Genomic DNA, 26,405 nt, shown 5'->3' on the forward strand with positions numbered 1-26,405 from the left:
GGTCATGAGTCCCCAGGGGGAGGAGAAACCTCCGGTTCCGGTTGATATGAATGTGCTTCTTCATTAGTGGTCAGATTCTATCTTTGGCTTTGACTCAATGTTTTACCAAGGCTTTTGACCCAGAATCATACTCCTGCCCCTTCCTTGAATAGAAACCAATTATCTCAGTTTCAGAAGGAAGCTGCAAAGAGAAAAAAAACACGGACTTCTTAGAACCACCTAGGCCCAAGATGGTGGAAGATTTGACTTCCAGTAGATCTTGAGCCTCATTATACACTCATTGTAATACATTAGGATGCTAAAAGACACACCCGCCAGCACCGTGACAGTTGACAATTGCCATGACAACAACCGGAAAAACCCATTCAAGGACTGAAAAGGCGTGTTGCATCAGTTCCGCATCCAAACCACACCCCTGTTCTTAGATAAGTCGTAAATATTCCTCCCACTCTTTCCAATTCCCTACCTTTAACCTCCACCCTCCTATGTATTTGGCGTTTCTGCCCGAACTGGGTTGAGAAGTTGATTTGTGAACTAGGTTTCGGGTTGTCCATTCTTTGGCCATTGAATAAAGCTTGTGCTGTTCCGGTCTCAGCATCGGTTTCATAATTGGCTGTGTGAATCTAATCGGGAAAAGAACCTCCCTGGCTGAGACAAAAGGTCGCGAGTCCAGTCAACCAATTTGGTAATACTTTGAATCCCCCTGTACCTCTTTCAGCGGCGCTGAGTACAGCTGCTAATGCCTCTGGATGGTCATCTGCCTGATCCTTCCTGTATGCAAATCACCTACAACATCCTCATAACTGCACTTTATGGAGTTGCCTGCATCATTTCTTTGGTCTCAAACTTCCTTCTCAGTTCAGAGGTTATTGTGGAGCTTAACAGTAGAACAGCCATCTTAGGCTGGGGAGGTCATTTCAAGATAAGAGAATTGCACCCTCCCCCAGTGGAAAATTACCAGCAGTCACAAGAAGTTGGCGGTCCTGGAAGAGTGAGTAACGACACACCCAGCCCTAACCACCACATGGGTGGAACATTAATCCGAGGGTGACCAGAGGGGACCATAAAAAAAGTCCAGTTTCTCTCCCCCAGGGGCAGACCTCCTCTTGGTCTCACCCGCTGCTCCCTTGCAGTGTACTCAGTAAATCTCGCTTTTTTTTTTTTTTTAACCCTTGCTTCTGACTCGGTAAATTCTTTTACAGCTGGAGTTGCTGGCCCCATCACTTCACCCTGCGGTGGTTATCATTACATACCCCTGCCATCCAACACTTGGAATACGGCAATAAACAAAAACAGATTCCATAGTCTTTCTTCCCCATGTCTATGGCCTGACACAAAGATAGACAGATCCCTTACCCATTACCAATAGAGTTTCAACTCCCCATGAGAGCCTTCCTGATGCTGTCTCTACCCCTGCATCCAGAGGCATACCATAATCTTTTTGGAGGAAGATAGAGGAGGACTTAGGGGGGTAAGGGATGGAAGTATGTGTGTGAATTCCTGGTAAGGGAAAAGGGGCTGAATTCCATTTTAAATCCTTTTTAGTACTACTTAAAGTATCAGTATTTCTTTGATACAAGTTAGAAAGTAGTTAAAAAATTCACTTACAAACATCACTTTGTAAAAGAGAACACATTGTTTGATTTCCTGTTTTTTCCCCACAAAGAGGGGCTCAGGGTTTCTGACCAGAAAGAGTGAAAATCCCACCAGGACAATTTTCTTTCTGTCACTTGGCTACAGCTGATTCTCAGTTGTACATTCTGATCTTTCTTCGGTCACAGTCCAGACCCCCATCCTCACTCACCATACCCAAACTTATCTCTTCACATTTCAAAATAGGAGGTAAAGGAAATTCCCTGGCAGTCCAGTGGTTAGGACTCCAAGCTTCCACTGTTGCGAGCCTGGGTTCCATCCCTGGTCAGGGAATTAAGAACCCCACAAGTCTCGTGGTGCAGCCAAAAATAAAAAACTAAACAAAATAGAAGGTAAAAATTAAGGGGGAACCTTTCCCCCTTCTTTTTCAAAGTCAGAAAGCTGATGCAATTTAAATTTGAAAACACGCAAATGAACAAAACCCTTCAGTCTGTGGCTTTTGCACACTGCAGGGAATCGGTAAAAGGAAGGATCCTGCACTCCCGGGTTGTCAACTTTGGCTACATGTTGGGATCACCTGGGGAGTTAAAGAAGTAGGAACGCTTGGGCCCCACCCACAAAGCTTTGCGCTTAGCTGATTGTAAGGTCGGATCCTAACAAACGGCACCGCGAGAAACAGAGGAAAGCTTCAAGTGAGCTTTATTAGGGAGCGCTCCCGGGCGAGATTCACTGGTCCGAGAGAAAGGGGCCAGAGAAGGTGCACCCGGGCGAGGGTTGGGCAAGATTTTATAGGGGAAGAAGGGAAAGGGGTGTGGTGAATCTGGGAGGGTGCAGGGTATTCCTTATTTGGTGGTCTTTTCGGGTATCCTGGGGGACCGTTAGTCCCGCCCCTCGAAAGGCGGGAAGGCTGGGCCGGGTGCAAAGTCCCCGGGTCAGTTCCTGGAACTGGGTGGTCCGGAGAATTTCGGTCTGATGCAACCTGTGAATCTGATTGTGTTCCCCTGCCTCGGGCCAGTTGGCCTTACACTGATATGCAATATAAACGCTTTAAGAGCTCCCCAGAGGATTATACTGTGCAGCAGAATTAAGAGCCAGTGATTTACATTCACAGTTCTTTGCTACTCAAAGCCTGGTACAGGAACACAACACGCTCACACCTGTGAGTTTGTCAGACATAGTCTTTGCTCCCTCCCTCGCCTCCCAAATTAGAATCTGCAGTTTAACCAGCTAAGCCTGTTTAACCTCAAGTGATTTGCATTCCTATGCACATTAAAGTTGGAGAAGCTCTGCCCAGGGCTCCTTGCCAAGCAAACTGGCCCAATGTGGAAGGAGGTAAAGCACTCAGGAAACAGAGCTCCAAGAATAGGCCCCCAACCGGAGGACGGAAGAGATCTCCTTGTTACAGGCTCTGTGTTGTGGCTCTCGGGGAAATCAGGTAGTGGCCGAGGTGGGCTGAGCCTCAGGGCGCTGGGCAGGACTTCAAAACAGAGCTGCTCTCTGAGCAGAGCAAACAGAGCAAAGAGACTGCTTCTGCAGCGGTGCAAACGCTGGAGGGGCCGATCTGCTGGATCTGTTTGACCACACCAGTCTGGGTGCTGTCCATGTTAGCTGCTGTCCTGTGACATAAGCACACCCCAAACACAGAACCTGCTCAAGCTCCTCTGTGATGGGAACATTGTGTTCTCAAACAGACAAAACAAACAACTCTTTACTTTGAGTGGTTATGAATTTTCATTTCCTACCCCACCACCCCCTTCAGCCCCACCCCTACTGAGACAAGTTATCTGGAACATTATTTGTCGAACAATAATTAGTACCAAGGCTGCAAAGAACTGTTGACTTATAGAAAGACACAAAGTTAGTGTTTGAGTTAGTTAGTTTGAGTTTTATCTGGGGTCTTGCTGAGGACTAAAGCCTAGGAGAGAGCCACTCAGGTCTGATGAACTGCTCTGAAGAGGTAGGGGAGAAGCCAGGTTATATACGGCTAGGAAATAAGTGTAGTCAAGCATACATCTTGGTACAGAATTTCAAACGCGTGCATCAAAAGAAAAAGATACTGCAAATCATAAAAAACAGACATCTCAAGTTAATAGTTTTAGTGCTTTTCTATGTATGGGAAGTTTCAGAAATCCAGGGCCATTAAAATTTTCCCTGAGATATACATCTAACTATCTGTGGGCCTGCCTGTTCACGTGTATCCAAAGCACAAGGTGCCTCATCCTGTTTTTTTCTTTAAATTCCTTTTGGAGTGCAACTGTCAGGTCAGCAACTGCAGTGGGTTATGACTTAACCCTTGCAGAATCTGGTGGTGAGCAGCACTCTTTGGCTTAGCGATCCTAATTTTTCTGTGTCCATAGAACAAAGAGCTTTATTTGGGGTCTTGGGAATTGCAAATTGGGAGACACAGATTTGGGTAAAACCGAAAGAGTGTTCTGAAGAAGAGAAAGAATCAGAGACTTATAAAGGCAAAAGCCACAAGATTGTTAAAGTTGTCTTGCAAGGATTATGATTGGCTCTAATGCAAAAAGGAAATATTTGCCCTTAAGGGATAGGCTGTCATGATTTATTTAGGGTAAGGGTCTGTTAAGTATCTTAAGTTTCTGGAACATTGTGTAGATGTTCTGGATGCCTGCCTTTATAAGTCAATAAGTGGTCAAAAGTTCAGATTCCATCCTGGCTGAGATGTGTATAAGTCCCACTTCCTCAATTACCTCCTGGCTCCATCTGAGTGAGCTCTCTTAGCAATACTGACTCCATTTTTATTTTCCTTTCACATAGTTCAAAAGGAAATTCATGGACACATTAGGCATAGACGAGCAGTCCCCATTTTCCTTTTTGGGTATTTTGGATATTTTCCAGTGGCACCTTCCCCCGCCCCCCTATATTAACTCTTGGTTCTTCTCAACCCTGCCTTAAGACTTGGAAAGATGACCTTCTTGGACTGCCCTCCAGCTTCCAGTTGGGTTGGACCAGGGGCAGGCTCTGGCAGAAGGCCAGAGGGAGAGTCAGGTTCAGGTACTTATTCCCCCAGCTCACTTTGTATTGGACCATGGGTTGAGTATGTCCCTAAACTGAAGGCCACAGCTTCTGTCAGGTAGCCTCCTCCTACAGGTGGTCATAGCTTCCTATTAAAAAATGAAATTCAACTGAGCAAATTTCAAAGATCTTGTTGGCCATATTCAGCAATTCATGAATCAGGTAACATCCAACCTAGCAGATAGAAAGGAGCTCTGAGGAGCTTTGCAAAATGAAAGACTTTTATAGGCAGAAGGGAGCAGGAACAACGAAGTTATACAAGGCAAAAAAGCGGGTTGGTTATAAGGTTACTTTCCTTTACAAGGGAATGGCAGGGGTCTATCAGGCAGATTACCTAACTAGTGTTGATCAGGAAATTCCTGATGGACTGGGGCTGGTTTAAAATTCCACTTCTGGAGGAGCCAAAACTTTAAAAAAAAATTTATTTATGTATTTTGTCTGTAGCAGGTGTTAGTTGCAGTATGCGGGTTCTTCATTGCAGCATGTGGGCTCTTCGTTGCGGCATGCATGTGGGATTTAGTTTCCCGATCAGGGATCGAACCTGGGCCCCCTGCGTTGGGAGCATGGAGTCTTACCCACTGCAGCACCAGGAAATTCCCCCAAAACTTTTAGTTAAGTTTTATTTTGGTGGCTTGACCCTTAGCATGAGCTACTCCATTTTGGGCCTGTTGCTTTGTTTTTACTATTTCAAATATTGTTAGCCTTGGGGTTTTGTACCACCTCATGGCCCATTTCCTTAACAGTTACAATTTTACATGTCACCCCTTGAACTCTCCTCAGTTATTCAGTTTTCATGTGCCGTTGGTTTCTCTTCCATCGCATCAATAGCTCTCTGGTGCCAGGATCCATTCTCTCTTTCCATCCTTGGTGGCTGGGGCATTGACAAAGAACCTGGTGTGATTCAGACGACTGGAACAGAGCCTCAGCGCACGGATGAGCATCCCTCCTACTGAAACATCAGTTGGCAACAAGCTGAGGCCTGGCACTAAGATGCACGTACCAGAGGGCAACCAGGACAGCTACCTGGCCCCTTGACACAGCAGCTTGCACGTGTCCTCCAATGGCAGCAGGTGGTCTTTACGGCATTGGCTCCACACCCTCCAGGTTCTCTGATGCTGTCAATAGAAGACATTTGCTCCTACAGGGACTGGGCAGTCTCCTGATGTGACTTCAGCCCTTCTTCAAGCAGCCTCTCTACCCACAAACTTACCCCTCCAGAATTCTACATACTGGCAGATAGCACCATTGTTCACCCACTAGGTGAACCCTGTTAGAACTCACCTATAGGAGTTTTAAAGATGAGACAACAGGCCCAAAATGGAGTAGCTCATGCTAAGCCCCATGTGACCAAAATCAAACTTAATTTAAAGTTTTGGCCCTCCCAGAAATGGAATTTTAAACGAGTCCCATTCCCTCAGGAATTTCCTGATCAGCACTAGATAGGTAATCTGCCTGATAGAGCCCTGCCATTCCCTTGTAAAGGAGAGTAACCTTGCAATGACCAATATCCTTTTTGTCTAGTATAACTTCCTTTTTCCTGCTCCCTTTTGCCTATGAAATCTCTTGCATTGCGTAGCTCTTTGGAGCTCATGCCTATCTCCTAAATTGTGTGCTGTCTGATTCATGAGTTGCTGAATTAAGGCCAATAAGATCTTTATTTATTTTTTTAATTTTTAAAATATTTTTTTGGCTGTGTTGGGTATTCGTTGCTATGCTCGAGCTTTGTCTAGTTGCGGCGAGTGGGAGCTACTCTTCATTGCGGTGCACGGGTGTCTCATTGTGGTGGCTTCTCTTGTTGCAGAGCACGGGCTCTAGGTGCGCGGGCTTTGGTAGTTGTGGTGCACATGCTCAGTAGTTGTGGCTCGCAGGCTCTAGAGGACAGGCTCAGTAATTGTGGTGCATGGGCTCAGTTGCTCCACAGCATGTGGGATCTTCCCAGACCAGGGATCGAACCTGTGTCCCCTGCACTGGCAGGCAAATTCTTAACCACTGCGCCACCAGGGAAGTCCCAAGGCCAATAAAATTAATTTACTTCATTGAATTTTGTTCTTTAACAGTTTTGGTGATGACAGTGGGATCCAAGGGAGTCTACTAACATCCTCAAGGATAATGGGAAACATAGGCATTGGCACCTGCTGAGCCATTTTGTTCTCTTTCTCGCTGCTTCTGAAGGCCATGGGTAAGTTTCTCTTGGATCTGAGCTCTGCTCCCTTTGCATCTGAGCTTGCTGCTCTCATTGGTTTTCCAGACCAGGGTTAACAGGGCAGTCTGGACTGACAGAAGGCTTTAACAGAGCACAAGTCCCTAGCTCCTGGTCAGTCCACAATACCATTTCTTTGGTTACTGCTGACATCCACAGGTCTATTTCCTGCTCAGTTATTATTGGTTTCTGCTGATACACACATAAGGTAAAAGAATGATCGATCTATTGTTAAAGGGAATCTTGGAAGGCAAAGTTGCAAAAGATACATTCAGGTTGAGCACCTAAAAGCTGTTTGAGCTCACCATCTAATCTAAGACCCCCATTCTAGGATAAATTGGTTAGGGAATGGGTTAGATCAGTACTAGGTCACCTGCCAACCTCAAGAAAATTTTTGTGCAATGAGATGCCCTGTAAAACATAAAACATCACAGAATCTCCAACCCAGTGGCACATTCCTGTTAGGGATGAATTTGGTTCCAAGAGACCAAAGGCTTCACTGAAGAAATAGGGTCCTCAAGTTCCAAAGAACTGAGTGTTCTATCTTCTGGCACACCTGCTTATTTTACGTCTAAGAACTATGGTCCTGGAAGCTATAGATACATACAAAAATGTCAAAATCTTACTAAAGACAACCTAGATTTGCAATGACCATTATGGGGAACATTTCAGTTAGACAAGGCCATTCATTCAAAAAGTACAATTGTAATCGAGTGTTCCCAAATCAAACCAACAGAATGGGATACCTGTTATTTTAACTGATATGCAGAAGCCTCCAAAAGGCTTCAAGATTCCAAAATAGCTTCATTGAAAGATTCATTGCAAAAGGCTAATGAAGGGACTTCCCTGGCAGTCCAGTGGTTAAGACTCTGAGCTGCCAATGCAGAGGACATGGGTTTGATCCCTGGTCGGGGAACTAAGATCCCACATACCGCAGGGCCAAAATTTTTTTTTAATAAAAGCACTAATGAAAAGTTAAAGACACAAGAGTTAACCAAAACCAAAGGCTGTAAGACTGACGTGACTCTTACCACTCCCATCTATCTTCCTTTACCTGAGTACTCCCAGTCTACTAATCCTCTATCTGAATCGCCTTTCCACTCCGAAGAGACTATTAGTTACCTTTTATTTTATTTTTATTTTGTGTTTATAGTAAACTTTATTTTCATTGATTTCATTTAACATAATTTCAAAGTAGGTCTGTGCTTTAAGATAAGCAAAAGAACAGATATCCTAAATCTCATTAAGAGATCTTTTTCACACTGTTCCTCTGAGCAGGACACGGGGTTTCAGGGGCCCCAGTGGTGATACCTAACATTTTATCCCTGGAGATATTACCTGTAGATACAGAAAGAACAGATAACACCAACACACAAGAATCAAACTGTATGAGGGTACTACAGGAAGAAGCTCTTATGTTATATTTTATCCACCTCTTTAGGGTTGTAATGATAATGACTGACTTTTTTCTCTGCAAAGTTCAGTGTTGTTTTTTGTTGTTGTTGTTTGTTTTTGTTCAGTGTTGTTTTAAATAAAATGTCAGAATGTGTGAAAATGCTGTACTCATTTATCTTAATACACTAAAAATAGTGGAAGTTTAAAAATTCTTCATGAGTCCAATCTGGGCCATGACTACCACTGATGGGGTTTACCCAGCGCACTAATTCCAAGTTTGGCGACCATCAGCAAACTGGCTCCCGCAATTAAGCCTGCAGGCATAAATTTTCCAGTGTGGTAGAATCTCGTTCCCATAATGCCAGCCAAGGTTCCAGATGTAACGAAGAAAACCTAAATGTTCCTTGGGTCCTGAGACCCCTGATAGGCACCCGGGCCCGCTAAACCACCGAAGAGGAGCCCGGCAGCCAGAGACGGGACACTGCCTGCTTTTGCATAACCAGTGATCCCACTTATCCCACCCGAAGCAACCAGTGCTGCGTAGCCAAAACCAATACAATATAAAGGCACTAGTGGGCTGGAGTCCTTCTGCATTGTTCTCTTTCACTCTGTCCAGACAGATTACACCAGGCCTGCACCTCCTTCCCGAAGGTCTGCACTGGCCGACAAGGGCGCACATGCCTTGGGGTGGAGAGTCGCCAAAGTTAACTTTTAACATCTTTTTAAAATTAATTAATTAATTTTTTGGCTGCGCTGGGTCTTCGTTGCTGCACACGGGCTTTCTCTTGTTGCGCTGAGCGGGGGCTACTCTTTGTTGCGGTGCGCGGGCTTCTTATTGCGGTGGCTTCTCTTGTCGCGGAAGACAGGCTTTAGTGCGCGGGCTTCAGTAGTTGTGGCATTCAGACTCAGTAGTTGTGGCTCTCGGGGGTCTAGAGCTCAGGCTCAGTAGTTACAGCGCACGGGCTTAGTTACTCCGCGGCATGTGGGATCTTCCCGGACCAGGGCTCGAACCCATGTCCCCTGCATTGGCAGGTGGATTCTTAACCCCTGCGCCACCAGGGAAGCCTTTAACTTTTAATGATCTCCTTTGGGTATCTTTCAGTCCTTTGTCACAGACTAAGGGCCACAGTTAAAGAATTTTTGCTAAACACAGGGAGCATCCCCAAAAGTATTTTGAAGAATTGAGTCCTAATCTGGGCTGTCAGATCTTCACCAGCTTGTGCACATGTAGGAAAGCCCCAGAATGGATGCAGGAGGCAGAATGGTATAACTCTGAGAATGATACTCAAGATCCTGGATCTCCAACATGGTCCCCTTGTGGACCAGAAAAAGCTCGCAAAATAGCAGTGGATCTTTTAAAAGCTCTTCTCAAGGTTTTCCCTGCCTGAAGTGGTTGCTCTATTATTCACACCTGCAAACAAAAGAAAGATGAATTTAGGGCAGACTTTAAAGCCCATCTGGAAGCTCTCTTCCTATGGCATTCTGATTTCCATACAATAGATGATGCTGCCCAACCTGCTCTAACTGCCTTATTGGTAAATGTATTTTCTCCCCTGAGGTAAGTGGATTGATTAAAAGGCAGAAAATAGATGGGAAGTCACAGGTCTGACCAAATTTTGAGTTGTTTGTATATTTTGGAAATTAAGCCCTATTGGTCGCATCGTTTGCAAATACTTTCTCACAGTCCTTAGGTTGTGTTTTCCTTTTGCTTATGGTTTCCTTTGCTGTGCAAAAGCCTATAAGTTTAATTAGGTCCCATTTGTTAGCTGAGCACTTTGAAAGGATAACTCTCTCTCTTTTTTTTTTTTTTTGGCCGCGCAGCTTGCGGGATCTTAGTTATCTGACCAGAGGTCAAACCCAGGCCCCTGGCAATGGAAACATGGAGTCCTAACCACTGGAAAGGATATCTTTTTATGTGCCCTACAATCTGTCCTTGGTATAGAGAGGAAGAATTCCAGCCAAAAATCCCTAATTTAATCAGTTACCCTAATATCTGCGGGCTACCTCTAATACTGACATTGGGAGATTAAAAAGTGCAGAACCTATAAATATTCAGATAGATGTAACTAAACCTCTTCCCAAATTATCTCAATATCCATTAAAATCCGAGGCCACACAAGGCCTCACGTTAGACCAAATCACCCAGGGGCTAACCGTTCCCTGTACCAGACCCGGTGTGTTGCTGTTAGCATAACTGATGCCATCTTGGGCCCTTACAATTTCTACTGTTTTTCACTGACCCTACTCAGGACTGTACTGTGCAGTGAATCACTTCTGTACTGTACCGTGCAGTGAATCACTTCTCTGTCATCAAGGGCTTTTTAGTTAATAAATATCGTTTAATAATCATTAGGTCCAGGAAGCCTCTATGCTCTGTTAGTCCCCAAACAATGATGAAAACCTTCCCTGACGTATTCCCAGCACCCATGAGACTAGTTACCCGTTCATAAATCTTAACTTACGAATGCACCTACTGCTATATCCTAGGTTAACTATAAAGAATTGTCCCAATGGTCCTTCATTTCTATTCCCTTCTGCCTATAAAACCTCTTGCTTTGTATACTCTTCAGAGCTCCTCTCTACCTGCTAAATTGGATGCAGTCTGACTCAGGAATGTCATGGTCCCAACGCGGGTTGGGAAAGAATTTCCAGATACAAGGCAGAATGTAAAGAAGATAGAATTTATTAAAGGGAAGGGTCGCTGCCAGAAGAGCAGGCCGGCTTCCTGATAATCAGGGAGAGCCGACCCGGAGCAAGTGTTACTGGTCTGTTTTTATATCCAGGGAACAAAGGAAGTTACGAGTCACCTGCTGATTGGGCAGGGTATGCATACTAACAGTGTGGCAGAGCAGGAGAAGAACGGGGCAAATACCTTTCCTTATATGGGTTGGGAAAGGGACAGGGCATGACACTTGGGAGGAATCAGGGATATTGTAATGGTTGCTACATGACAGTGATAAGAGCCCGGTAACTCCCTGTCCCTCGATGTTGGCCCTTTGAGTTTATCTTGTCCGTTATCCTTGGAGCACCACAATGAATTGCTAATTAAAGCCAAAAGGGCTTTAAAATTTACTCAGTTGAATTTTGTTAACGGGAGAAAACAGCTGAAAGCTGTGGTCAGGAAAAATTTTGTGTGCCTGTGGACTGGGAATGAGCAAGTATCCCTGGTTGTGGTGGTGATGGGGGAAGGGACTGTCCTGAACGGAGCCTTCCTTAGGATTTGGTTCCCCTCCTTGAACGGGGCCCCAGAGGGTAATGAGTGGTCCCCTTTACAGCTCCTCCTGGCCAGCCTGGTCATCTAGATCTTGCTGGTCTCTGATTTGACCCCTGGCTTTGATCCCGTTCTTCCCTGGGGGGAGGCAGCCCTGGAGGGATGCCCTGCACACAAATGGGGAGGGGTGTAGGAAAACAGGATAAGACGGATGGAGCTCTGGGGTACCAAGAGAAGACAGGCGCCCAGTGGGTTAGGTGGGGTTTGTGGGGACCACCTCCTGGGTTGGGCTCAGAGGTCGTCCAGCAGGGCACTTGGTCCTGGGAGAAGCCGAGACGTCGGCCCTCCCAGCTTCCTAGAGAGGCCGAGAGGCCCGGGGCGGTGACGCGCTTGCGCGATACGGGCCAGAGGAGAGCCGGGCGCGGGGCTACTGGCGCGGCCTGGGCCGTGTGGTCAGGGCATCTAGGAGCTCGCGGCCGCGGGAGTCGGTGAGTGGGGCGGCGGGGCGGCGGGGCGGCGTTGGGGCGAGCGGGGCGGCGGGGGTTGTCTTGGGGGCGCGGGGTTCCCGGCGGGCGGCCGGTGAGGCTCGGCCTGGAGGCTGCGCCCGGGCTGGGGTCTGGCCTGGGAGCCCAACCGCCGCGGTGAGGGCGTATCTGCCTGCGCTTCGCTGCCCGGGGCGGGAATCTGGAGTAATGGTTTCTGTGTTTTATCACTTCTCCCAATTATGCAAACAAAGCGTATTCATAACATGTAATTAGATGACGCGGGTGAGCGTTAGAAAAGTGAAAGTACCCGCAATCCGTTGTTTTCGTTCGGAGGCTTCCTGACCTTTTAAAATTTGTGCACGATTATGCAAACTCTTATACATGTACAAATATATATTTTTAAGAAGTGGGATTATTTTACTGGTTTTTAAAGATATATAATCCATATATTTTATTTTTAATTAAAAAGTTGAGGTGTAATCCACATAGAACAACATAGTGGTTTTAGGTGTACAACATGATTCCGTATTTGTATACTGTTGCTTTTAAAAAGCTTTTTTTAGTAGTATTGTGATAAAATGCACATAACATTTACCACACGATACATAAAAATTGATCATTTAAGCCATTTAAAAGTGTATAATTCAGTGACATTATGTACATTAATATTATTGCTTTTTGAAAATTATACCGTCTTCAACTTGTGGAATGCATTTGTTCATATATTGGTTAAATTTGGGGCCAGCAGTGTGACACCACTGAGACATATTTTTGCAAGTATAATTAAAAAAAAATTTTTGTTTTCCATAGTACACATTACATGAAGCTGCAAATGCTCAACAAGTGATGTGTATTAGGTTGATTGTTTTCAGAATGAAAGTACTATATAAAATACAGTTTTTAAACACAAGGTAAAGCTGTAACCTAAAACCACTCTACTGTCTTCTCACTTACATTGGCCTAAGAAATCAGAGAATGTTCACCTTCTTAAAAGTGTGGCGCAGTGGTTGAGAGTCCGCCTGCCGATGCAGGGGACACGGGTTCGTGCGCCGGTCCGGGAAGATCCCACATGCCGCGGAGCGGCTGGGCCCGTGAGCCATGGCCGGCGAGCCTGCACATCCGGAGACTCTGCTCCGCAACGGGAGAGGCCACAACAGTGAGAGGTGCTCGTACCACACGCACACACACACACAAACCCTTTTTATTTTGAATAATTGCAGACACACAGAGGGTGTCAGAACTTTACAGAGTTCCCTTATATCTTTACCTGGTTTACCTAAAGGTAATGTCTTGCATAACTACAGTACAGTCATCAAACTTAAGAAATTTGCAGGGGTCCAATACTGTTAATTAAACTGCTGATTTATCCAGAGTTCATCACTGTCTCGCTAATGTTCTTTTTCTGTTCCAGGATCCAGTATACAATCCCTCATTCCATTTAGTTGTCACGTCTTCTAGTCTCCTTCAGTCTGTGACAGTTCCTCAGTTTTACTTGTTTTTCATGATTTTGAAGTATTTTGTATTTGTAATTTTAGAGTGACCCTCTCGATTTGGTTTTGTCAGATGTTCTGCTTAGATTGAGGATGATATCGATATGTCTTCTTACTGGTATACTACTCTCTTTGTTTTTGGTTGTGTGGGGTCTTAGTTGTGGCTCGTGGGCTCCTTAGTTGTGGCAGGCGGGCTCCTTAGTTGCAACTCGCCAGCTCCTTAGTTGTGGCATGTGAACTCTTAGTTGTGGCATGCATGTGGGATCTAGTTCCCTGACCAGGGATCGAACCCCAACCCCCTGCATTGGGAGTGCAGAGTCTTATCCACTGCGCCCCTAGGGCAGTCACTAAATTATTCTAACTTTGGCCATTGGGAACTCTTTCAAGTTGGCTCCTGTTTCCCCTTACATGCTCCTTTCCTTTTTTGTGTCTTTCTCTGATTTTCAGGCACCACAAGCTATTCATCTTGTATTTTCACCTCCCCTAGCCCTGGAATCAACCATTTCTGCAAGGATTCCTGGTTTCGTTTATTGTAGAATAGTATTGAGAAACCAAATTTTGGGCACTAGGTTGAGTTCATTTCTTAATTGGCAAATTGGTATAAATATTATTTTAACATTTTAAATGTGTACTAGAAGCAATCTTTCTTTAGTGGCAATTGTCTTAGAAATTTGTTTGTTTATTATTAGTGTATAAAATAAACCTTATGTACTCTCTCACTGGCAGGAAAAAGATGAAAACAAGAGATTACTTAATGGGGATTTTAAAAGGAAATCAAAATTACATTGCATATTGCTTTGCAATGTTGTGTTGCTTTCTGCTGTGTAACAGGGTGAATCAGCTATATGTATACATGTGTGCCCATATCCCCTCCCTCTTGCGTGAGCAAATATTTATTGATTACCTATTGTGTGTCAGGTAATGGGGACCTATTGTAATAAATATGGCAGTTCAGAATCCTGATCTTATGAAGTTTACACTGTAATTGGGGAAAAAGGGAACAATAGGCACATCATTGAAATTTCTGAATATATTACCTAAAAGGTATGTAACCTAAAAGGTATGTAAGAAAGAAAACAAATTCATAGAACACCAATGACTTAGATATAATTTAAAAATAATCCTTCTTTGACACATCTGTTGACATAGCATTTCTTAAAGATGTGTCATACTGAAAAGTGGGGAGTACTATAGTGCCATTCTATTGGCAGATACTCTTGGAGATTCCCAATTAATATATTACCAGGCTCTGAAACGTTCTGAAAGTAAGATATGTTTCATTTTCTTTAAGCTTTCCAAAGCTTGTATTTTTTTTTTACAAATGCAGCTCTGTAGTTTTTACCAGATCATATAAAAATGTATTTGAAATACTATCATAAAGAACAGTATAAAGAAGCAAATATAAATCATCTGAAGTCACACCATCCTGAGATAACCACATAAACATTTTGCTGCTGCCGTTCCTTTCTTTCATCTCTCCACATCTGTATAACGACACAGTCAAATGTGTATTTAGAGGTTGTTCTAAAATACTGTCCTTATTGTATATGTACTTTTCTCTTTTTTCCTTTTCTCTCACCTCTCCATCCTCCATCCTGAAAATCACTATTAAGGATCTGGCTGTTACTTTGTTCCATATTCATATTATCATGTACAAGTTTTTATGTAAGAAGATGTTAAATGGGATTGGTCCTGTACTCGGAGTGGGCTGAAACCCTAAACAGAAATGGTGAATGATAAGTGTCAAAACATTCTAACCATTTTTAGAGAGAGGCCCCAGACACATTTTCACGTGACTTATTAAAAGGTGAACAAAATTGGGCCTGTGAATCTTAGTCACCCCCCAACTTGAGCCTATGTGTGAATACTTATTCATATGAAGAGTGTTGGTTGGCCTGACAGTGAGCCAGCCTTTTCTCTTCCTCATATAGCAGGGGATGCTATCTTCCCAGGTGCCAATCCAAGTGCAAGAGTAGGGAGTGAGGAAGGCAGTAATAAAGTCCTTTGAGAAGATTAAAGGAGGCTTGCATAAGAAGATTCTGCCATGTTATTTTCTGACTGGATGCTTGTTGACCTAAGGAAACTAACTCATCAGCCCAGCCAGCACCACATCCACTTCTATTTACAAAAGAATTCTGAGAATATGATATAGTCCTACAAGAGTTTGGGGAATACGCCATAAAATCAGAGGCTGCTAGAATTCCCCTGACATCAGCATAAGAAGAGAAGATTGTGATGGGGGTAAAGTACATTTCCACAGATGCGGGGCAAGAGGGTAAGTTTTCCATAAGTCAAATGATACCATAGATGTAAGTAGGCTGAAGCTGCCTTAAAAGAATCCCCTTTCAGGGTACCTGGCAGAAGGAAACGACCCCAAATATAAATCCTTTGAAAAGGAGGTAAGAGAAAAATTTAAAAGGATAAACCAAAAGTGCATCACGCGGGCTTCCCTGGTGGCTCAGTGGTTGAGCGTCTGCCTGCTGATGCAGGGGACGCGGGTTCGTGCCCCGGTCTGGGACGATCCCACATGCCGCGGAGTGGCTGGGCCCGTGAGCCATGGCCGCTGAGCCTGCGCGTCTGGAGCCTGTGCTCTGCAGCGGGAGAGGCCACAACAGTGAGAGGCCCGCGTACCGCAAAACCAAAACAAAACAAAAGTGCATCACTCAAATTAGGAAAAGGTGGACTATAAAAGGCCACTTCATCAAGGTGCCTGGGGTAGGGGTGCCAACAAAGAATCTACAAATGCATTCTCAAGAGGAGCTAGCAGCAGTTGGATGTCTGCCATAACAGACAGCATATAAGAGCCAAGAAAGAACTCCAGACAGCATCAGATTTTGCCTGGTTGCCTCTCATTTCTTTTCCCTGCTCTGACACTGGAAGAATCAGCAAGAAAGTGAGGAAGGCAAGCAGAACAAGATAGAAAAACAGTGAAAGAATAGATGATACTGCATCACTACTCACCCCGTCCCTTCTCATCTTCTTCACTGCCGCTTTGCAGAAGCAAGTATCCAGCCTGAGCTAGGGGTAAGGGAGAAGATTTGAATTGGTTGAGAGATTGAAGTTTTGGTATTAAGTTAGACTGGGTTTTTTAATTATCTTTTTAAAGAAATATTTATTTATTTATTTGGCTGCCTCAGGTCTTAGTTGCAGCACACAGGATCTTTGTTGCCGCACCTTTTTAGTTGCAGAATGCAGGATCTTTAGTTGCGGCATGCAGGATCTAGTTCCCTGACCAGGGATCGAACTTGGGCCCCTTGCGTTGGGAGTGCAGAGTCTTAGCTACTGGCCCGTCAGGGAAGTCCCGGTTTTTTATTATCTTAAAAAATGGGTGGAACTGCCAAGAGATCTGAGATCAAGATTAATTCAGGGACAAGGAATATCCCAGAAAGTCTGTTTGGTCATCAGTGGAGAAAAGTAAGTTATTTCCTTTTTGCATTCCCTTGAGACTATCACATTTAATAAATAATATATAGATATAGATAGATACATATAGATATCTTGTATATATATATCGTGTGTGTATCACTATTAAATATATAAAATGCAAAAAAAATTACATTGCATATAAGATGATAGAGCAAAATGACAGAAAGAAGAAAATGTCCCTGAAAAATGCCCATATGCTTGCTTGGGAAATTTTCCCATTCTTTTTTTTTTTTTTATACATTTATTTATTTACTTTTGGCTGCGTTGAGTATTCGTTGCTTCGCGCAGGCTTTCTGTAGTTGTGGTGAGCGGGGGCTACTCTTCGTTGCAGTGGGCGGGCCTCTCATCTCACTGGCGTCTCTTGTTGTGGAGCACGGGCTCTAGGCGCGTGGGCTCAGTAGTTGTGGCTCGCAGGCTCTAGAGCACAGGCTCAGTAGTTGTGGTGCACAGGCCTAGTTGCTCCGCCGCATGTGGGATCTTCCCGGACCAGGGCTCGAACCTGTGTCTCTTGCATTGGCAGGCGGATTCTTAACTACTGTGCCACCAGGGAAGTCCTCCCCTGTTCTTCTGAAAGCCATTTTCATTTGGGAATGAAACTGGGTGGAGGGATGAAGCTCTGGGGGAGAAGAGGCCTGCTCCATCTCAGGTTGCTCCCCAGGCCTGGGGGCTCCCATTTGTGGTATAATCTTAACAAGTTGATGAATGAAGCTTTTCTTCTGTCCTCAGAAGCTAGTTGGGACCTGGAAGGAACCCTGAGGCATTAGGATACCTAAATTTAATTGGGCAGTTTCAGCTCATTGGCCCCATCTCTTTACTATGCTGTGGGGCTTTCATTCAGACTTCGAAAGGCCCAGGAGGTCATTAACTATTTTTTTTCTTTTAAAGGAATGGTTTTCTTTTTTTTTTTAATTTTTTTTGGCTGTGTTGGGTCTTAGTTGCGACATGTGGGATCTTTGTCTCAGCATGTAGGAATTGTGGTGCACGGGCTTCTCTCTGGTTGTGGCGCTCGGGCTGCATGGCGCGTGGGCTCTCTAGTTGTGACATGTGGGCTTAGTTGCCCCGCGGCATGTGAGATCTTAGTTCCTTGACCAGGGATTGAACCATCGTCCCCTGCATTGGAAGGCGGATTCTTTAACACTGGACCACCGGGGAAGTCCCAGGAAGTCACTAACTTTTATCCATGTTCATGGTTGCAGGGGCTGGGCTCAGAGGGCTGGAATCTTTTGCCATATTCACAGACAGTTGCCCTCATTTTTCTGTTGGTCCGTCTTCTCATCACCTCTTTACAAATACTTCACTGACTTCTTCGGACATTTCTGCAGCAGCTGCTTCAGAACAGGTCAGCTTGGAGGCTTATGTTTGGTGCTGATTTCCCTGTGGGTCTCAATTTCCTGAGATAGGTCAGTGCCATTTACATTTCCCGCTGGGTGCGTTTCTTCAAAATATTTCTCTCTGGTCTCCAGTTCATTGTGTTGCGTCTCACTCCCGGATTTCTCTGCACCTGAGTGTCTTTCTCTTCCCCAGTCTTTCTGCAAGTTTGGCTGGGAAAGTCTCTCGCCTCTTTCTCTGACTCTCAGCTCCCTCCTGAGCAGCTCCCGTTGGTGCTGCTGCGGCTCAGCAAGGCTGGAGCCTGCCCCTGCCGCTCCGGAGGCACCTTTCCTCTTCAGCTTCCCCTTGTTGTGTCTTCAAGTCTCTTTTTATAGGCCTTCAGTTATGTACCTTATCACTTCTCAGTTTTTCTTTGCTTTTGTTTTCTCTGTGTACTTATTTTCCTTACCCCATCCCCTTCTTTCGCAGCAAAGCTTCATTTCTCTGCCAAAACTTCAGCAGCTTCGTCAGCGCGTATGATCCCAAAGTAGTTCTTCAATTGATTCTCCATCCCCTTGTAGCAGCACTGCAATTTCTTTTATCTGGATGATGGTGGGGATATTGAATAATAGCCTCCGAACTGAGAAGAAACTTTGAGACCAAAACGTGAAGCAGGCAACTCCATGAAGTATAATTATGATGTTTATTGTGGGTACTTATATAGGGGCAGTACGGGCGGACAACCACCAGAGGCATTTGTAGCTGAACTCTATGCTGCCAGAAGGGGCGTGGGGGAATTCATTTATTTATTTTATTTATTTTTTAAAAAATGTTTTCTTATTTATTTATTTTATTTATTTATTTTTGGCTGCACTGGGTCTTTGTTGCTGTGCGCAGGCTTACTCTAGTTGCGGAGAGCCAGGGCTACTCTTCGTTGTGGTGTGCGGGCTTCTCATTGCGGTGGCTTCTCTTGTTGCAGAGCACGGGCTCTAGAGCACAGGCTCAGTAGTTGTGGCACACAGGCTTAGTTGCTTTGCGGCATGTGGGATCTTCCTGGCCCATGGCTCGAACCCGTGTCCCCTGTATTGGCAGGTGGATTCTTAACCACTGCACCACCAGGGAAGCCCTGGCATGGGAGACTTTAAAGGGACCAAAGCTAAAGATAGAATCTGACTACTAAGCGAGAAGCACATTCGTGCCAGTGGGAACTGGAGGTTTCTCCTCCCTTCTGAGGTCTCATGAACATTATTCCTCATGGACCATTAACCATCTAGACTAGCAAAATGCATTCTTCCAGTTTTCATATCAGATAAAGGCAAGAGTAAGAGTTGATAGGGAACTTATCTGGCTTTGGGTGCATTCCTTGTGAGTAGGCTAAAGCTCAGAAAGGGGACTGTGGGCCTAAGATGGAGCTGACAAAGTGAAGTCAGTGTGGTCCAGCCACATAGATGGCATGCTTTCTTCATCCCATCTCAGTTTACAGTCATCTGTTTGGAGAGTCCTAGCAGTACTTGCTGAGTTCAGGAGATGTTTGTAGGTGATGATGGCTTCTGGTTGAAGTAACGGTTTCTTTAAATTTTCTTAACAGTGGTGGGAGGTGGAAGGTTCCACCCTTTCAGGGGAAGATGACCACCATCTGTGACTTGGTGCACTGAGTAATGGGGTCACTTTACAACAGGTGCCAAGGTCTGCAGTCTACCTCATACTTCAGTTGGAGGATGGAGGGAATGAAAAGTGCCCATTGAACTGAGAAGATAGCTTAAGACTGAAAAAGAAGGCAGGCAGCTCCATATAATCAGTGGATCAGTTTATTAGAGGGTAATTTACTCACATGGTGAGATCAGGTGGGTGAACTAGAAGCATTTGCAGCTGCACTCCGCACCACTGAGGGGCCTCTGGAACAGTTTTATTGTTAACCTAGGTATGGGGGGGGGGTATGTGCTTGGAAATAGGAAGTGCATTTCTTTTTTCTTTTTTTTTCTGGGAAGTGCATTTCTAAGTCAAGTTTTATGAATGGGTAACTCGTCTGGTGGGCGATGGGAATGTGTCAGTGAAGATCTTCATCGCTGTTTGGAGACTGTTAGAGCATAGAGGCCACCTGGAACTAATGATCCTAAAACAATATCTATTAACTACAAAGCCCTTGATGACAGAAAAGTGATTTTACCTCATAGTACAGTCACAGGAAGGGTCACTGGAGGGACAGGAGGAATTGAATGGGCCCATGATGGTGGCAGTTATGCTAACAGCCATACATACTTCTTTGTAGACTCTTGGTTTGATTTTGTTTTAATATGCTCTTTCTTGCTTTTTTCTTTTGCATGTTGTGGTTTTGGGCAGCATTTTACTCTCTTTTATTCTCTACCTCAGTTGTCAATTTTTGTCTTACTTTGTTCTCAGTTCAACCAGCCTTCTTTGGTTTGGTTGTTGACTCAGTGGCTAAAACAGAACAAGGGTCAGTGGGGTTTCTTTTCCCTTTTGCAGTTACTTGAGCTGCAGCCACCATCTACATACAACTGCCCTTCAAGGACATGTAACCTATTCTGCTGAGTGCCCACCTTTTCAGTCCTGGGAGCTGGTACTCAGTACCTTTTTTTTTTTTAATTGGCTGCACCCCGTGGCATGCGGGATCTTGGTTCCTTAGTTTCCTGACCAGGGATTGAACCTGGTCAGTGAAAGCGTCCAGTCCTAACCACTGGACCTCCAGGGAATTCCAGTTGCTTTGTTTTTTAAGCAGAATTATTTATCACTTTGCTGATTATAAAAATAATGTACAATTCAGGGAACATAGACAAATAGGAATGGAAAGCTCTCTAGTCCCACTTGCCAGAGGAGATTAACTGCTGAAAACACTTTGGTGGCCAAGGCTTAGGAACTTTTTTGTGCCTATGCAAACTGTGCTTTATTTTTATTTTGTTTAAGACATAAGTGAGCTCATAAGTATAATTTCTAAAACTTGCCTCTTAATTTACTTTTTTGGGGGGGAAATTGGGAAAAGACAAAAAATACAAAGAAGAAAATAACAGGCAGGCGTATTTCCAACACACAGGAGTAACCTCTTCTAACATTTCGGCATATTTGCAGTCATCATTGTACAATCTTAAAAGAAAAAGAGACCTTGAACATAAATGTTGTGTTAAAAAAATCAAATCACTACAAATAAAGTCTCCCTTTAACTGTTATTTCCAACCTCTCCACTTCCACAATCAGTAGGAGTTTTTGTAAATCTTTTTAGGCCATTTAAAAACCTTTCGAAAAAAAAAAAATAAAAACCTTTCGAGTGCTTTTATGTACATGAGACCTAAGAAATTTAAACATAAATATGATTTTAGGTTTTTTCTCCAATTATACCTAAGTTCTTTTTAACTTAGCATACGTTTTTGATACTGTTGGGAAAAGCAGTCAGGCGCAGCTGCTTCTCTCTAGCATAACTCTGCAAGAGTAGCCCTGGCTGAGGACATTTTCTTGCAAAGAAATCAAGAGCCCTCATAGCCTGTGCTGTGCTTAGCCTTTTGAGGGACTATCTTTACCTGTTCAGTGCTTAATGTGTACCCCTTTTTTCTTCTTTTTTTTTTTGGAGAATTATGTTTTTTAAAAAAATTTATTTTATTTTATTTTTGGCTGCGTTGGGTCTTTGTTGCTGCGCGCAGGCTTTTCTCTGGTTGCGGTGAGTGGGGGATACTCTTCGTTGTGGTGCGTGGGCTTCTCTTGTTGCTGAGCACGGGCCCTAGGCATGTGGGCTTCAGTAGTTGTGGCACGTGGGCCCAGTAGTTGTGGCTCGCAGGCTCTAGAGTGCAGGCTCAGTAGTTGTGGCGCACGGGCTTAGTTGCTTTGCGGCATGTGGGATCTTCCCAGACCAGGGCTCGAACCCGTGTCCCCTGCATTGGTAGGTGGATTGTTAACTACTGTGCCACCAGGGAAGCCCCCCTTTTTTCTTCTTAGGTGCATGTGTCAATGGCCCCCAGGCCCTCCCTTGCTTTCTGTATTTCAGACCCCATGGGTAAGGGGCCAAGGTTCTTCTACTGTATCATGAAGGGTGGTGCTGGTATCTGTTCCACCTGCATGGCTTTGGCTGCGAAGTGGATCCGTTGGTCATGGGGGACCAGTGGTTTGCAGGGGGTTGAATCTTGTACACTTTGTTTTCTTCTCTTGCTCTAAGCGAACACTGTATCACTTGAGCCTCGTGTGTGTGTTGTCTGTTCTCAGGAACTTAGAATTACGCTCTGTCTCTTCTGTGGGTGGCACTGATCTGCTTTTTAACCTTGGCTGCATAGCTTGACCACCCAGTGAACAGTGAAACAATTGTATTGTTTCTTAAAGGTCTTGTACAGTCTTTTAAATTGTTGTATGGTATTTCATCCTATAAAGTGCTACACTTTTATTTAGTTGTATTGATGGGCAAGTAGGTCATTTCCAATATTGTGTTATTACAAAGAGTACTCTAGTGAACACCTGTGTAAATGCCTCAATACCTGTGCAAGTGTTTTTCCAGGGAGCTTCCTAGAACTGAAATTTCAGGGGCATAGGTAATATGACTTTTTAGCTTCACTGCAGACTTTCAAACTACTTTTCCTAGTGGCTGTAAACATTTACACTTCTGTCCAGTGGTTTGTGCTTTTGTTCTTTTTTTTTGGACAAGAGGTTTTAAAATACTGAATAGTCATATATCACCCTTTTTCCTTTGTTTCCTTAAGAAATCCTTGCTTACCCCAGGGCTCTTACTCCTTTTTGTTTGTTTTAATATTAATTAATTAATTTATTTGGCTGCATCAGGTCTTTGTTGTGGCACACAGGATCTTTAGTCGCGGTATGCGAACTCTTAGTTGTGGCATGTGGGATCTAATTTCCTGACCAGGGATCGAACCCAGACCCCCTGCATTGGGAGCATGGAGTTTTAGCCATTGGACTGCCAGGGAAGTCCCTGTTTGTTTTTGAAGTTAAATCTTTAGCTAGAACTCGTTTTTTGTGTGATCCCCTGCAGGTACTGAAGGATGGCTGTATCCGTCTATCTGGGAATGGAGTTGCAAGTAGTAACTGTACGTTTAACTTAATGATGCGTGACTGTTTTCCAGTGTGGCTGCACAATTTACATTTCCACCAGCAGTGTATGAGTGTTCCAGTGTTTATCTCTACATCCTTACCAACATGTTATTTTCTGACTGTTTGATTCTAGCCATCCTAGTGGATGTGAAGTGGTATCTTATTGTGGTGTTGATGTGCTTTTTCCCTGATGACTAATGTTGTTGAGGATCCTCTGTGTTTTTCAGCCATCTTTATAGTTTCTTTGGAGAAATGTCTGTTAAGATGCTTTGTCTAATTTTAATTGTGTTGTCTTTTCATTATTGAATTGTAAGTTATTTATATTTTCTAGTGACAAGTCCCTTATAAGATATGTGATTTGTAAATTTTTTTTTCCCACTCTGTGGGTTGTCTTTTCACTTTCTTCATGAGACCTTTGAAGCACAAGAATTTTAATTTAGGTGAAGTCCAATTTATCTATTTTTTCTTATTTTTGCATGTGGGATGCATTTGGTAGAATCCATTGACTAATCCATTGTCACAAAGTATTACACTTACATTTTATGATAAGAATATTATAGTTTTAGCTTCTTACATTTGGGTCTTTGATCCATTTTGAGTTAATTTTTGTATATTGTATTATGTAGGGGTCCAACTTCATTCTTATTCATGTAGACATATAGTTGTCCATGTACCACTTGTTGAAAAGACTATTCTTCCTCCCTTTGTGTGGTCTTGGCACACTCGTTAAAAATAAATTGACCATAGACAATTTGTGGACTCTTAATTCTGTTTCATTGATCTTTATGTCTTTCCTTATGCCAGAACCACACTGTCTTGATGACTGCTGCTTTTTTATAAAGTAAGTTATGAAATCTATTCTCCCAGCTTACGCTTTTTAGTTTTAGTGTTTCATTTTTTTAATAGATTATACTCACTCAAAGTTATTATAAAATATTGCTGTAGTCCCTGTGCTGGACAATATATGCTTGTAGCTTATTTATTTCATACATAGTAGTTTGTACCTCTTAATCCTCTACCCCTGTCGTGCCCCTCCTCCCTTCCCTCTTCCCATTGGTAACCACAAATGTTTTCTCTGTTTCTGTTTTGTTATATTCATTTGTTTGTTTCATGTTAAATTTTAATTAATTTATTTGGCCATGCCACACGGCATGTGGGATCTTAGTTCCCTTACCAGGGATCGAACCCACACCCCCTGCATTGGAAGCTCGGAGTCTTAACCGCTGGACTGCCAGGGAAGTCCCTGTTTCATTTTTTAGATTGCATATTTAAGTGATAACATACAGTATTTGTCTTTCTTTTTCTGATTTATTTCACTAAGCATAATACCCTCCAGGTCCAACCATGTTGCAAATGACAAAATTTCATTCTTATTTATGGCTGAGCAATATTCCACATCTTCTTTATCCATTCATTTGTTGATGGACACTTAGGTTGCTTCCATGTCTTGGCTATTGTACATAATGCTTTTATAAGCACGGAGGTGCATGTATCTTTTCAAATTAGTGTTTTTGTTTTCTTTGGGTATATACCCAGGAGTGGAATTGCTGGATTATATGACGGTTCTATTTTTAGTTTTCTGAGGAACCTTCATACTGTTTTCCATGGTGGCTGCACGAATTTACATTCCCACTAACAGTGTACTAGGGTTCCACATCCTCACCAACATTTGTTATTTGTGATCTTTTTGATGATAACCATTCTGACATGTGAGGTGATATCTCATTGTGGCTTTGATTTGCATTTTTCTGATGATTAGCAGTGTTGAACATCTTTTCATGGGCCTGTTGGCTGTCTATATGTCTTCTTTGGAAAAATGCCTATTCAGGGTTTCTGCCCATTTTTTAGTTTGGTTGTTTGTTTTTTTGACATTGAGTTGTGTGAGCTGTTTATATATTTTGGATTTTAACCCTTTATCGGTAATATCGTTTGCAAATATTTTCTTCCATTCAGTAGATTCTCTTTTCATATTGTCAGTGGTTTCCTTTGCTGTGCAAAAGCTTCTATGTTTAATTAGGTACCATTTGTTTATTTTTGCTTTTGTTTCCTTTGCCTTAGGAGACAGATCCAAAAAAATATTGCAATGATTTATGTCAAGAGTGTTCTGCCTATGTTTTCTTCAAGGAGATTTATGGTTTCTGATCTTAACATTTAGGTCTTTAATCCATTTTGAGTTTAATCTTTACTTAATTTTGAGTTTATTATTGTGTATGGTGTGAGAAAATGTTCTAATTTTCATTCTTCTACATGTAGCTGTCCAGTTTTCCCAGCACCACTTATTGAAGAGACTGTCTTTTTTTACTTTGTATATTCTTGCCTCCTTTGCCGTAGATTATTTGATCATAAATGTGTGGGTTTATTTCTGGACTCTCTATTCTGTTCCACTGATTTATGTGTCTTGTATGTGTATGTGTATGTGTGTGCACACATGTGCAGCACCATACTGTTTTGATTACTGTAGCTTTGTAGTGTACTCTTAAGTCAAGGAGCATATCTCCAACTTTGTTCTTTTTTCTCAAGATCACCTTAGCTATTTGGGATCTTCTGTGGTTTCATATAAATTTTAGGATTATTTGTTTTAGTTCTCTGAAAAATGCTGTGGGTTTTTTGATAGGGATTGCATTAAATCTGTAGCTTGCTTTAGGTAGTATGGACATTTTAATAATATTAATTCTTCCAATCCATAACCACAGGATTTCTTTCCATTCTTTGTTTCATCTTCAGTTTTCTTCAATAATGTTTTTTTTAATTAATTAATTTACTGGCTGTGTTGGGTCTTTGTTGCTGTGTGCAGGCTTTCTCTAGTTGTGGCGAGTGGGGGCTACTCTTTGTTGTGGTGCACGGGCTTCTCATTGCAGTGACTTCTCTTGTTGTGGAGCATGGGCTCTAGGCACGCAGGGCTTCAGTAGTTGTGGCACGTGGGCTCTAGAGTGCAGGCTCAGTAGTTGTGTTGCATGGGCTTAGTTGCTCCACAGCACGTGGGATCTTCCCAGACCAGGGCTTGAACCCGTGTCACCTGCATTGGCAGGCGGATTCTTAATCACTGCACCACCAGGGAAGTTCCTCAATAATGTTTTATAGTTTTCAGAGTATATAGGTCTTTCACCTCCTTGGATAAGTTTATTCCTAGGTATTTTATTCCTTTTGATGCAATTTTAAGTAAGGTTGTTTTCTTGCATTTTCTTTCTGATTCTTCATTACAAGTAAATAGAAAAGCAATA

At 43.3% G+C, this 26,405-nt stretch overlaps 1 protein-coding gene and 1 pseudogene across 4 annotated transcripts in view; one reads left to right on the forward strand and one right to left on the reverse strand.

The window, feature by feature from the left end:
* Positions 1 to 6,790: 6,790 nt before the first annotated feature.
* The window catches only part of ZNF445 (zinc finger protein 445), a 34,067-nt gene continuing 14,452 nt past the window's right edge, over positions 6,791 to 26,405 (forward strand). For 2 of the 4 annotated variants that reach the window (XM_019946781.3, XM_073811037.1), the window contains exon 1: positions 11,804 to 11,923. The gene's annotated coding sequence lies outside the window, so the exon portion shown is untranslated. Of the gene's footprint in view, positions 6,809 to 11,803; positions 11,924 to 26,405 lie in introns of those variants that run through there. The other 2 variants (XM_033864633.2, XM_004330153.4) reach the window with 2 other exon arrangements.
* On the reverse strand, positions 8,462 to 8,818 carry LOC101326814 (transmembrane protein 14C pseudogene; annotated as a pseudogene).

The sequence above is a fragment of the Tursiops truncatus genome, chromosome 10, assembly GCF_011762595.2.
Source record: "Tursiops truncatus isolate mTurTru1 chromosome 10, mTurTru1.mat.Y, whole genome shotgun sequence".
In the NCBI taxonomy this organism is placed as follows: domain Eukaryota; kingdom Metazoa; phylum Chordata; class Mammalia; order Artiodactyla; family Delphinidae; genus Tursiops; species Tursiops truncatus.